The 14858-nt window shown below is 49.4% G+C and overlaps 1 protein-coding gene across 11 annotated transcripts in view; it reads left to right on the forward strand.

The window, feature by feature from the left end:
- PDE1C (phosphodiesterase 1C) overlaps nt 1–14858 on the forward strand; it is a 1636609-nt gene that overhangs the window by 941703 nt on the left and 680048 nt on the right. The gene's annotated exons all lie outside the window — the stretch shown is intronic.

Genomic DNA, 14858 nt, shown 5'->3' on the forward strand with positions numbered 1-14858 from the left:
GGCTAGCTCACGAGCATAAGGAGAGGACAGAGAGTGCCGCTACTATCCTTGATGACGGTTCGAGCCCCAGTCTAGGTTTACTCAGCCTTTCATCCTTCCGAGGTCGGTTAAATGAGTACCAATATCTTGGGTAATAATCGCTGTGCCTACGGGTGTGCTAAAGGTGGACCTATAAACGGTTTATAGCGCTGCGTTAATAGGAAAGGCAACAGGGCAGTTATTATGCAATTTCTTTTAATCATACTATGAAAAAGCTACATCCGTTTTTTAAATGTTTGCTATTGTTATATTCAAGAAATGCACTCAAAAAGGCACACATCTAATGACGACCTGGAGTTATAAATTAACTCGGCGAAAAGACAATTTCTGACATAAAGTGTGATTTTCTTCACAACTTTGCAACAGCATCGGACATCAGTAAACGGTGAAAACGGTTTCCTGTGTAAGTGTCGATATAATCGTGAAAATCCAGGGCACAAGTCGGACGCTCGTGTAAATAGTGAAGCTAAAAGGATTAGCTTCCCATTACCATGAGGCTGAGAGATGTCACCCGGTGCCACAGCGCTGCTGCTTGCATTTCCAAACACTAGACGCATATAACCAGGGCTTTAAGTGGGATGAAAAAACGGGGGTCTCTCAAAGGGGCGTGGCCAATGTAATAAAGGGCGTGGCTTAAAAATACATAAAGTAAAAATTGGTGTTTAGCATAGTGTGCCCCTGCCTTGTTTTTTGCTGTTTCTGTCATTGCATCCAGATATATGATACAACAAGTAACATCATACCTACAAGAAGTCAGGACTATTGGCTTTGTCAATGGTTGTTACTTGCATAAGATAAATAAGCAGAAACTATGGCTTGTATATAATATTGAAAAGCTTCTACTTAAAGCCCTGGTGACACCACGACAATGTTGCTGCTCCTGAGCTTCAAAAAGAGAAGGGAAATCCAGAGTGAAAATTACTCTCTTTAAAGGATTTCTCTTTCCCCACAACGCTCAGCTGGCATGACATGATGCTGTAACTTCTCCACTAGTGAGAAGTGAGCAGTTTGAGTACGCGCACATCAATGTGCCTACTGTCACTGTAGCCCAGAAAACAAGCATTTGCAATGCAATAGGTCTCGCATTTACGCGTGTTTGAGCTATTGTTATTGCAAATGACAATGCCTTTTATTTATGTTTTGGTTTTTAAAACATAAATAAAAAGCTTTGTCATTTACAATGTCAATAGCTCAAACTCGCGTAAATGCGAGACCTATTGCGTTGCAGATGCTTGTTTACTATAATGCCTTGAATTTAATTATTAGAATTCTGTTAATAAATATTCTGAAGGGCTTTTTCATTGATATTACTTTGGGGCATTTTTAATTCTTGGAACACCTCAGGTGTGGTAGCCGTATTCTTTAAGGTGTTTTGAACCATAGCACAGTATTTCTGATGGTCAGAATGTATCTGGTCATTGCACTTGCCATGAATATTACTCAAGCTGCAGCTGTCTTTAAGGCTGACCATATTTGAGATATTTTTCTACAGGGATGTACAGCATTTAGGTGAAGGGCATATACAGTACCTTTGGGCAGCTATTGGCTGAGAGTAGTGTTGCACATTGGGAAACATTGTATTAATTTACAAGAACCCTCGCTCATCACCTGCAGCTCAAAATCACAATTAAGATCTGACTCTTATAAAACTATGACACTGAAGTGCCACGTCAGTTGTTCTTTTGTGCTTTTTTAACATGTAACCAGCATTTTAATAGTGAACATGTTCACTAAAAATCTCATATTTCACCAATATAATTATAAGTAAGAATGTCTGAGTCAGTAGATGAAAGACAAGGATAAAAACTTACCCCTGTTTGGGGCGTAGTCTAATGGTGATGACATACAGGACAATAACAAGGAAGATATTTGTTACCGCACCATCTGTATACAGTGATGCCCAGCCTCCGGGATGTGGGATAAACTGGAAAGATATGTGATTATTTGCACTATGGCAGCCGGCCTCCGGGTTGTAGGCGCACAGCTATGTATGTCAATGCATGTGGTCAGTTCAAAATAAATTATTAAAAAAAAAAAAAAGAATTTTTGAGTCAAATTTCACTACTATCACCCATTTTTAAGCGAATGTTTTTGGATGACTCACATAAACTCCAATTATGGGGGTCTGATTATATGCTTCACCGGGAAATTCAATAACACAGGCATTATCCCCTGCGATTTTAGTGTGTGGAGGCCACGTATCCAGCACCCCCACTCTTAAAATTGTTCCGGAACCACTTTCAAAGTCTAATATAAAATATGATATGGTGCCCAAAACTTAGCACCTGTGCTCACCCCCGGCACAAATTAAGCAGTGAACTCGTTGGCACATTGCTCTGGAAGATTAGATTGCTCATTCGTCTCGGCTTCATTGTAGTATCTATAACTCAATTGAAATGCTGATAACTTATGAGCAAAGGCCTGTACGCCGAAATACATGTTTTTCTGTAAGAAAGTGGGTTTCAGTTGTCTAGTTTCATACCCAGACAAATTTGACAGCCTACCCCACAGCTGTCAGATGCATTGCGGTACCTCAGGTGGCTTATATTTTCAAATATTTATCTTCGTAAAATGTACAACTATAGCTAATTCAGGTTTGGTTCATGAAACTGTTTTACAGTTGTTTGCTAACTATCTGGCTATGTTGACATTTATCCAGTGGTATTGACCGAATACCTTCTATGCATGATGGATTTACAAAATGGCAGAAGTAAAATTACTTGTTCTAATATTGTGATTTCGTCCTATTTTATTTTATATATATATATATATATATATATATATATATATATATATATATATATATGAAATGGCGCTTCATTTGACCACGTTCGTAAAAATATGTTATGTAAGTGAGTTTTGACATCACCCTGCTTTCACGTTTTAGCGCCTTGAAGCTAGAACTTTCAGACCTGAAATAGCCAGGTTTTAAGCAGTTTGTGAAGCCTCCTGTGGTTTTCTTCTGTTCTGAGAGCCACCGGCAACCTATTACAGAGTACATTATTAAAACATGCAAATGTTCCCATCAAGGCGCAGAGTTTTTCTATTTGAATTTTATTTCTGCTGCCTTCAGGTGGCTGTCTGACTAATGCAACTGTTGCGGGACTATTCCATATGTAAAACGGGGCCATTAGCACGGCATGGATTTTTCGTTTTACAGTATCTTGGCTTTCCCACGATCTATATAATATTTGAAGGCGTGCGTAAATGTTTACCCTCTCTGAGGGTGTCGCAACTAAAGTCCAAACGTTTTTTTTTCCAAACTTCATTCAACCCAGTACCTTCTGATTATAGCGGTAAAAAGGACCAGGTTTTGTTAAAAATCCTATTTATTCCTCCGTATTTATATCCCCAAAATGTTATTGTTTGTTAATTAAATATTAAGCATTACTAAACGTGAAGGTGAGGCCAGTAACTGCAGTAAAAAGGATATACTTGTACAAATTTAAGAGTGCAATATAAGCAAGCATTGGCAATGCCAATAGGTCTGGTTTCAAAGGAATGTTGTATGGTAAAGTTATGCATTAAAAGCAAATAGCATGGGAATAGATATTCATTTGTGTGGAAGCAAAGAAATGTAGAATAATATCAGTGAAGGTTAAAAGGTCATGTGACAGTTGCACTATCAAGCCAGACCTATATATCCATGTTGGCTAATAACTGCCCTTCTCCTCTCAGTGTTCCTACCAGAGAACAACAAGAAAAAATATTTAGCTATCTAAGACATTTTAATAGCATTCCAATGTATTGTGTGTACCCCATAGGCAGCTAGATTGATAAATAAAATTATATCAGCTGCATGGTGAGCAAGCATTTTTTGTGGAAGCACACAACTCTTGTCCAATCAAACCGTGTCCTCCTGGCTCCGAACATGTGGGCGAAGCCAAAGCCCCGCTCATAGTCACACTGACTTCATTGTCTGGCGATAGCTGTGCTGTCAAGCAACACCATAAAATGGAGCAAGAGGTGCCATTTGGAAAAAAAGATAACAAGAAAGGGTAAACAAAGGAGAAGTGTTCAGCCAGGTCTGAGGAAAGCACTTTTCAAAATCACACTTGTCCACTGGAATCCATAGCTTTCAGAGATAGTCATAGATGGTGTTAAAGAGATATGCAAATGCTAGATACTGACCAACAAGACATTATGCTTGTAAGTTAAATTTAGGTGCATGTGTGGTTCACGTTACAAGTGCATATCCATGGTTTGCGTTTGAAAAAGGTGTATTTACACATGTAAAAAGGTGTATTCACACATACATCTATACATTTTGATTAATCCCGATCACCCTCCTTATCATGTTCCTTTGTCTAATAAGGATGGCTTTGATCTAGGTGGGACTGCGGTAGTCACAAAGATTCTGAATGAGGGATGTTTTTTGTGGCTCCGTATCTGACTATGCTGGCCCTCCTTGAACTACTCCTTTCATTGCACAGCATTTTCATTCAAAATATCTTGTCAGTTGGAGGTGGTGAGGTCACGAGAGTGGGGTGACAGCTTCATCAACCGCTCGATCCTTTAAATTGGCATGATGGCTCAGTGGGTTGAATGCTTCCCAATGCAGGCCATGATTTTGGATGCCCTCAAGGCTTAGTCAGTCTGCCTTCCTTCAGTAGGTGGAAAATTCAGTACCAGTAAATTAAGTAATAGTAACACCTGTAAATTATGGGGCTTGGAAACACCAGGAGAGAGATTAAAAGCACCATTTGGGCCCTACGGGGGGCAGCACAGACCACAGGCTAGCTTGTTGGTGTGAAAAAGGCCGCTTTATTGGAAACCGGTGCACCTTACATAAAACATACCTTGGCCTGTGCCGTACAAAACTAATCCTCACTAAATATAGCCTTCCTATCTGGCCCCCCACCCCCACCCCCTCCCCTAAAATTGTTTCCCCCCTGCAACAATCATAACACAACTTACAATTCCTAACTTTCCTACCCTACCTAACTAGGAAACTTCTTATGTTCTACCCCACCGTAACCATAACTCAGTATATGTCCCCCATGACCTAGGAAAAAACGCCACTCGAAAGTCGGAACTGCTGGCTTTCGACCCCTCCTTTAGGCCTCCTGACGCCTCGGGTATCTGCACACACCCATTGCCCTGTCCAATGCCTCCTTCATCTGAATAATATATAGCTCCATGCCATACCGAGACAAATGCACCCTGTCTTCTCTAAAAAAATACACTGCCGCATAGCGTAATTCCGGGTGTTCCATCCTACTTATCCCCTCCCTGTCACAAAAAACCCGCATGTCCCTATTAATCTTCTGGCGCGCCATATCTATGGCCGCTGGGCGCGCAGCCCCCCTCCAAATTCTCCGTGGAATGAATTCTGACCTGACCACTGTGTCCGAATCTCCAGCAGATCCCTTTTCATCTGCTTCAACAGCGCCAGGCCTTTGCACTGCACCAAATCATTCTCCCCTAAATGTATGACCAAAACATCAGGACACACTCCCCCCTTTACAGCCCTGTTCAGTACCGGGAAAAGCTCATGCCATCTCATACCCCCTTGCCCCTGCCACTGACATCGAAACAACCTAGGATCCAACTCTAAATTCAGGTTCCTGCTCTTGTCCCATTCATATCGCTCCGCTCGCTTGACGAAAGAGTGGCCCAGGATGAGGATGGACAACCCGGCCACGTCCAGCCCCGCCACCGCACCTGGAAAGAGACACATGTCAGCACAAAGGAAGTACTCCGCCTACTTCCCCCCCCCCTGAAGCCTGCGACCGAACGTATGTCTGGTAACAGCCCGACTTCCACCTCCCCAAACGCATAATGTCCTCCCTTCCCCACCCCTGTCGAGCCGCATCCGTTGCTGCCCTGATCCGAAAAGAATGCGTCCCGAAAAATGTTGGCTCCTCCCCCATGCCGAGCAGGGCGTGCCGCAGGACCCTCAGCAGCTGGGCCGCCGTCACCCGTTCCCCCGCGACCCAGCAAAATATTTCACCCTCCACCGACCGCAACCGGGATGCCAACCGCCCCCCCACACCGCCGGGCAGATGTCCTGCTCCAACGCGGGCCCCAGAAACACCCAGGTCCCCTCACCCTGCTGATCTGTCTTTGAGCGCTGCAAGCGAACCGCCACCTCCCCGGCCCGCAACTCCACAGCCTCCCAGCACACCCCCGGCTCCCCCCTCTGCCCCACCAGCTCAGACACCCTGAAAGCCCCAAAATACATCCACGACATAAGAGTGGAAAACAACAGAATCTCTTCCCGATTATGGCAGAAACCAGGCAGGCGCTGTAGCACACCCCTTAGCATGCGCCCTGTGATAGGATGACGCTGACGAGCCATGGCCCCTCGTTCTCGCACACAGCCCTCCAGTAAGCATGCGCCCAACTCCCCCGCTGACGGCGCATAGCTCCACCACAACTTCCCCATGAACGCTATGGCCGACAATTTCCCGCAATCGTCGCCTTCGACATACCCCTATCCATCAATGTCAACATGAACTGGACAACCTGCTCACACCGAACCCCCCGATCACCCTGCTACCCCGCCCCACTGTCCACGAACTCCCGCCACGCCTGCTCGTATGCCCTCCACGTTGACCTGGCCACCGACCCTCTTACCAGTTGTATGACCCTTTCTCTCCTACCGGCCACATCCCCGCTGGCACTGGCGTCTTGCATTCGTCCGCCTCCGTGGCTAGCCCATGGAACCTCTGCCACTGTGAACGAGACAAAGCATCCGCAATGTCATTGTCCACCCACGGCACATGCCGTGCTTGAAACAAGATATCATGCTCCAAACAACGCAGCACAAACACTCGCAACAACTTGAGCACCTGCAGATCTCTAGCGGACTGCCGATTGACGACATGTACTACTGACATATTGTCCACCTTGAAGATCACCCGTTTGTGCACCATCTCCCGCGCCCACACCGTCACTGCCACCACCAACGGGAACAATTCCAAAAACGCGATGCTCCTTCCTCCGCCCTGACAATGCGGCGGCCATTCCTCCGCGCACCACCCCCCTGCCAAAAAAGACCGAAACCACCCACTCCCGCCGCATCCAACGAGATGGTGACATCCCACTCCCAGTCCTCTGGGGGCGCCATTGGGATCCCATTAAAATGCGCCAAAAACGCCCGCCACATACGCAGGTCCTCTTTCGTGCCCGCTGACAATCGCATATGATGATGCGGCAATGTACCTCCCGCCAGGGCCGCCCCAACCGTCTACAAAACGTACGCCCTGCCCGCACCACCCGGCAAGCAAAATTCAAATGTCCCAAAAGAACCTGCACCTCCCGCACTGTCACCTTCCACTGCCCCAGCATGTCGTCCACCAAACCCAGCATGCGCAACTTCTTCTCCTCCGGTAACCGAGCCTCCATGGCCACCGAGTCTAGCTCAATGCCCAAAAATGACATCACCGTGCTGGGACCTTGTGTCTTCTCTGGCGCCAGGGGCACACCCAGGTAGCCCATGAGCTCCGTAAAACTGTCCAGCTTCTGCTGGCAGTCCGCCGAACCGGGCAATCCCACCAGGAAAAATCATCCAGGTAGTGCATCATCGTTGCCTTCCCCGTGTGCCATGAAAATGCCCACTGTAAGAAGGTACTGAAGCGCTCAAACAAAGCACAAGAAATCGAACACCCCATTGGCGGCGCTTTGTCCACAAAAATGGCGCCATCGAACTGTATACCCAACAGTTGATAATCATCCGGGTGGACGGGCAACAACCGAAACGCCGACTTGATATCGCACTTTGCCATGAGTGCGCCGGGCCCCACCGCCGTCACCAAACGCCGCGCCACGTCCACTAATGCGTACGATACTGACGACAATTCCGCCGCAATGTAATTGTTGATCGACGCCCCCTTCGGCCAGGACAGATGCTGGATCAGGCGAAACTGTCCCGGCTCCTTGTTCGGCACCACTCCGATGGGCGAGATTATCAGATCCCGGATCAGCGCCTCACCAAACGGCCCCACCATCCGCCCCTCCCGGACCTCCCTGTCCAATTTCTCCCGGACCACCGACATGTGCCGCCACCGGAACCCCATCATATCAGCCCAGCGTCCTTGGTCCGTGGATAAGACGCCAGCAGGGGTTCCAACCGATCCTGTCTAACCGGCGTACGAGCCCTTTCCCACAGTCCCTTGTCCCCCCTGGCCTCCTCGACTGCCCGCCTGTTGTCCCCCCGGAGCGGGCTGCTGCCCTTGGTTGCCTCCCGTCCCCCAGCATTGCACCACTGGGTGACGTTTCCCGCATTTGGAGCATTCATGCCTGAGCTTTCAATATTGCCGCGTACAAAGACCTTTGTTAAAGTCCCAGCATGCCCCCACCGAGGGCCCCCCGGTACTGCCGCCTTGCCCCACCCCCCCACGGGTGGGGCGGCTGGGAAAGAAGTGGGGCGCAAGTGGCAACCCGCTCGCCGTATAGATTGTCTTGCCAAACTTCGCCCCCCCCCATGGTCTGCTGGTACAGATCCGAATCGATTTCCCCCCATTTCGCCTCCAGATCCCAGGCCAAACGCGCCCGAAACTCCTCATCATAATGCGACCACGCGTAACCCCCATAGGTAACCTGTGCCCTCCGGACTACATCCATGTACTTAAAAAGGGCGACGGACCGTTCTAGATATTTTTCACAGTAAACACTGGCGACAATCAAAAACCCCGCGGACCAATTCTCTATATTCAGGGGCACCCTCGGACGCTTAGCTAACTCCTGTTCCTCCTCTTTGGACCCCTCCTTCGCCGTCAGTTCCCTATGCAGGAGCTTCAGAATGTCCACGTAGTCCCCTTTCCAGATCTTTTCCTTAGTGGCCAATCACAAATGCGCCCCCAAAGGTTTCATAATGCCCATATAAGGCAGCTTACGCACCGGCAGCTCATGGCTCTCTTTCCCCTCCTTACCGCCCTTCCCCTTCTCCCCATCCTTGTCCAGAGCCGCGGAGCCCCCCGGTGAACCCGCGCCGTCCGGTCCCACCTCCGCGTCGCACACGTACGTGCCCATACTCAGACACACCCCCCTCCCCTCTCCCGCCTCCGTGCCAATCGAGACTGTGCGCATGTCCCCCCTTGAACCCCTCCCTGCCCCGTTCTCTGCCTTACCTGGCGTCAAGGTCGGCGTCCGCACCGGATCCCGCCGCCTCACCAGTGGAACAGGGGGGGGCCGTCACTCTCGCTGCTTTGCTCCGACGGGGCGCCTCCTGCAAGGTACTAGACAAGGCATTGCTCCGCTCCCCTCCCCCCGCTCCTCCCCCCGCTCATGGATTTTCCCCTCCTCTTCACTCTCCTCCTCATAATACAGTGACACTCTCCCATCCTCGTAATCTACCCCGGGGTCCTGCCACAGGCCGCCCTCCGCGGGCTCCATCCTGCTCAAACCAGCCCACTCCCTACACGTGTGTAGCAGCTCACTAAGATCCAAACTCTCCCTCTGCCGCTTGGTATGCCGCTCTTCGGGGTCCCGATCTAAGCGGACGGACCGCTGCCCCCGTACCCCAGTGGCCGCATCTACCCGTTGGGGTGGGGCTGGCGGGGACTTACCGCCCCGCCTTTCTCTTGCCACCGCTGCCAGGTCCCTCGCTGGAGCGCGACCGCCTGCATAGGGCAGAGCCGGCCCATCCCCTCGGCAGATTGGAGCCGCATGCAGCTCTCCCGAGCACCTCGCCAGCCTGTCCTGTGGAAACAAATAGGTGGAGTCCAACATGCCGGGGTTAAAGTGGCCCACCCCCGCCCCCCACCCTCCCGCATCCCCCCACGCTCCCCCGCCCCTCCCAACCCATGATGAATGACCCCCCCAGCGCAGGAGACGACCGCCATGCCCCCACGTCCCATCCCCGTCCCCAGCATCCCCCCGCCCCTCACCCTCCCGCACCCTCCTTCTCTTCACTCCACTCCAGTGAATCCAATTCCCGCCGTACTGCCCCACCCCCACAGGCCGCACCAAGCCCCCCCACCCCACCTCACCCCCCGCTGGTACCCCCCAAGCCACTCCCCCGCGCGCTCTCCCGCTCCTCTCCAGGTCCCTCCCCTCCCGCTGCCCCGCCGGACCTCCCGCACGACCCCTCCAGGACCACCCCCCTGCCGTTCCCCACCCCCCACCCTTCTACCACAGCTACCAGCCCCCCCCGGCATCCCCCCGTCCTGCTCCCCCCCGAGCTCCGCGACCTCGCCACCCGCGCACCTCCCTGCTGGCCGCCGGGCTCCCCCCGCTCCCCACCTCCCCCTCCTCTGAGCTCTCTATCAATAATGGTGATGACCCACCCCCACTCCCCACTGCTGTCACTCCCCCCTCCCCCCCCCATTCGCAAGCCTTCATCCCGGGCACCCTCTCCCCCTGCTTGCACCACCTCTCCTGCCAGTGCCTGCCCCCCACGCACACGGTGAACCTCCCCCCACCCCCAACAAACTGCAGCACGGGCCGCTGTGCCCCGCCCCGCCGCCCCCCCGCTTCCTACGTGCCGGTGCCGCTTCCGCCCCCACGCCACTATGCCCCCCCCGTTGCCACCCACTGCCTGGCGCGCAGCGGATCACACGCGATGACCGCCGCCGCGACTCCGCTCGCCGCGCACCGCTGAGGCCTCACCTTTGCATCGGGCCGCAACAAATCAGTGCGGCCCGCTTCAGCAAGGAGGCGGAGGCCCTCCACCACCCTCGGGTCGTCCTGATGTGCCATACCGCTGTACCGCTGACTCCACCGGTCACTCTGCCTCCGTAGCCTCCAAACGTCGCTCGCAGGACAATCGCCCCAGAAAGCGCCAACCGCAAACCGCCTAGGCCCAACCACGCTTGTGACAAAGCTCGCGCCAACCACCCAGCCGGCCGTTGTGTCACGATCCACCGAAATGGTGGGTCGCCACACAAAATGGCCGGCTATATAGCCCACCAGCTCCAAAGGAGCCCAACCAGAGGCCAACCAGCCCAAGTAGCCCAAATCTCCCCAACCCGCCCCCCGTGCTCCGGCTGCCCCCCCCTGGCGCAAAACCCCCCCGGGGGGACGAGCCTCCAGCTGGTCGACCGCCCCCCCAAAGCCCTATTAAAAGTAAAAGTAAATAAATACTGTTATGCTTCAGTCCATGCATACAGAAGTGCTTGTAAGCACGGCCTCTCCGTCTCTGCAGTTCTTTGGGCTCAAAGGTAACAAGTGCCTCAGATTACACTCGACACTTTTCCAAAATACAAGGACTGATGTCCGGGTTGGATTGGGATTAAAGATCGGCCCGGGCATGCAAAAAAAAAGTGGCCCACATTTCCATATTGTCTTTCCGTAAAACACTGCTTTGGCGAAATGTTATTAAAAAAAGGCGGGGGGGGGGTGGGGTAAAAAAAATGCATGGATTAGTTTACACTGGTGAAACACACCTGAAATCAAGTGAGGCCACTCACTCTGCTCAGGCCCATTGCTCCTGCTCAATATGCATATATTAATAGGCTGGCCCAGCGAGAGAAAGAGAGTGACACCTCTGCCCGTTTATAAAAGGGAGGTAATGGACGCTCATGTGCCTCCAGTAAGGCCACTCAGACACCAGCTGGGCCGCTGGCGATATCCCAACAATGCAGAAACACCTAAATTGGCCCCCCAGAAAGCTTAAACAAGCATTGGCATAGACAATAGGTCTCGCTTTTGGGACCTTATAAGTGTTTAGCTGTGCAACAGGTGATGTTGTTGCACCAAGGATATTGTGCTGCATAACTAAATACTTATAAGGTCCCAAAAGCGAGACCTATTGGCTATGCCAATGCTTGTTATTTATGGACGTTCTTCATTCTTAAATAGTTCTCCATTTGCAAGCGGCGGCCAGCATGGATTGGAGATAGGGGGCATGAGGGCCGAAATGGCGCAGGGAAGGGTGCAACAAAAAATAAAATAGAAAGTGCTCACACTACCACACACTTCTTGGTGCACACACCCTTCTTTCTTTTATCAATAAGGTGCATGCGCATTTCAAAGAGCTTCCAATGTAAGGGTAGTCTCATGGAAACTGTTTTCCTTCTCGCCAATGAAATGCACATTTAAATTAATACAAACTGCTCCCACTACCACAGACTGCTTGATGCATGCACCCTTATATATTTTAGACACTGGGTGCGTGCGCATTTTAAATTTCTTTTTAGTTACCCACAATTATACCGATGTTTTTTAGGTACTTAAGAATGCTAAAAAAAAGCGGAGCATTAGCGAATAATAAACAATGTGTCTGCTTAAAAAATACCCCTGAGCATTTATTTGTATTTAAATATATTAATAGGGTGCGTGTATGCTAAGAAAGAACAGGCAAGCCTTTTATATGTAATTAGTTTCACTACGGCCTATGCGAAAAAAATGCCTGGAGATTTTTTTTGTATTAAATTATTTTCAACATGATGCATAGCAAAATAGAAAATTGAGCATTATTATGTACATTATTATTTTCATGAACTTTCACTTCTTATATACAAGCGCCCGGTTGTGCGCCAGAGGGAAAGTTTGCACTATTTTCACTACTCATAGGAAACAAACATCTGTTATCATCCGCAGCTGTACCTTATCTGCTTGTTCTCAAAACAAACTAGAAATTTGGGTCGCTGAAGCACTAGGTATGCCCTGAAAGTCAATCTGATAGAAAGTTTGTCAAAATAAACAGGACAGTACTAATATACATACATCTTGAACGGTTACAGTCACTTATCTTGAGGCTGTTTATGTAATGCTCCAGGGGCCTCTGCTTCGTTTGCACAGTTTAAATCATTCTAACATAAAACTGCAGCAAAGGCCTGCATATTTTATTGAAAAGGAGAGCGCAGTGGCACATTGGTCTTTTAGATGACTTACCTGCTGGTTCTTCTGAAGTACCAACAAAAGTAATTACTTACTCTATTTTTAAAGTGCTTGCTGATAGTACTTATGTTTCACACAGTTTCTATGTTTAAACAAAAGCATGCTTTCTACTTTTTTGGTTTATGTTTTTGTTTGTTTAACTATATTGTCAGTTTTCTTTTTTTTTTTATACCAGCGCAAACTTTTTTTTTTTAAAGCAAATGGAGAAACAATTGAACTCGTTCACACCACCAGAGACTTCTTGCGATTGTAAAGTTGTGGAGAAAGAGACAATTTCCGTTGTGTTTTTCTGTCCCAGCTGCAAAGTAACTGATAAGCTTTAGCAGGAGCGTAAAGCCATACGATTTTATTAGCGAGACTGCTGTTTGTCTTTGATCCGCTCCAAATTATTCCGCACTGTTTAGATTGAAGTGGAGTCATTTATTAGGCAGTCACCTGATCAGTTGTCAAAGAGAATGACAGCAGCATCTGTCGCTGCAAACTGTATAATTGTGGTAACAGTTTCCATTTGGCTACTTTTACTCTGGAAGCTGTTTCAAATGCGCACCAACCTTGTCTGTAAAATACAAAAGGGTGTGTCTTCAAGAAATTAGAGAACGGATTAGTAAGGAATTAAGGGATGTGAAAGATATGAGTAGGTTGGAATTAAGAAGAAACAGGCATTGGCCGCGCGGCGGTGAAAGCGAAAGTAATCGTGATCGCGACCAAAGTTGAAAGTGATCGCGATCGCGAGGATGGGCGCGCTATCTGGTAAGCACGTGAGTGGTGCGCGCGCAGCCGTGATTGGCGGCTGCGCGCGTGCACGCTCGCGTGAACGCAAGCGTTAGACCAGCGCTGGTAGCGCTTTGAAAATCCCGTATACAAAATGTCTCGCCTGAGACAGCGCATGCGCTGGCTCAGGCGAGACCTAAAAAGCAGCCCACAGCTGGAACTGGACACCGGCCCCTCGGTCATTGACTGAGTGCCCGAGTTACCAATCTGATCCTGACCGATGTGTGCCCTGGACCTTCCACATGCCTCTGCACTTTAAAGTGTGTCCTCGACAAACCCCCCAACACAGCCTTTTCATCCTCGGCAGGGGCAATGTCCGCCCACGGCTCCCTCACAGGGCGCCTGCTGTCTCAGCTTCATGCCTGGATTGGTGCAGTTGTTAAACTGGTCTTCAGCTCCCCCAGCAGTGGTTCTCCTAGTTGTGAAATAGATCTAGAGAACTCCAGCCCCTTGGTGAGGCAAGTAACGCGATCCCCATAGAACGAGCTTCCAGATGTTGCCATTGCTGTAGATCCCGGGGGTCAGCTTGCGTCGTTTTCTTGTTTGTCATTTGTGTCTGGGGATAATCTGTGTGCATTTAAGTGGGGATTGTCGTCAGCGCTTGTCTGCTGAGACACTCATGTCAGATTAGGAAACCTGATGTGCTCAGCAGCAGGTCCCTAAAGTATCCTTGTTCCCATTCGTTGTGTGCCTCTGTACTTAACATGCATTGTAATTGAAGGCTGGGAGTTGGCACGTGCGAGCGACAAACGCATTACGGAAGCCAGCCCCGTGGAGGCGGATCCGCGTGAGCAGACCAGGGTTCCATTAACGCTAATGTGTACAGCGCTGGGAAAGAGTGGACCTTCTGGCATGGGTTATATGAAGTTGACAAACAGCTTGGTTAACTCCTATTCAATTATTAATCGCAGTTTTAATTTAAGGCATGTTTTCCATTTTAGGTCTGAGATGTAGAAACATATTGTGTGTCTCTTACTTAAAGTGCATAACAAAATACACGGTGATGCAATTCTGGTTTTTACCGACATCAACTTGTCCTTTTTTCAATGTCACCAATAATCAGCAATATACATTATATAAAAACAAACTAGAATTTTCAGGGGTTTTTAAGGTATGTGTAAGAATTCCATAGTCTCCGTGCCCATTAGCTGTTCAGAAGTTGTATTCAATAACTGGCGCACACTGATAGGTGACAACTGAGTACAAATGCCATGCATTTTGTGCATAGTATGTTACATTGAGCAGGGACACATTGCATAGTG

Source organism: Triturus cristatus, chromosome 5_2, assembly GCF_964204655.1.
Source record: "Triturus cristatus chromosome 5_2, aTriCri1.1, whole genome shotgun sequence".
Classification (NCBI taxonomy): domain Eukaryota; kingdom Metazoa; phylum Chordata; class Amphibia; order Caudata; family Salamandridae; genus Triturus; species Triturus cristatus.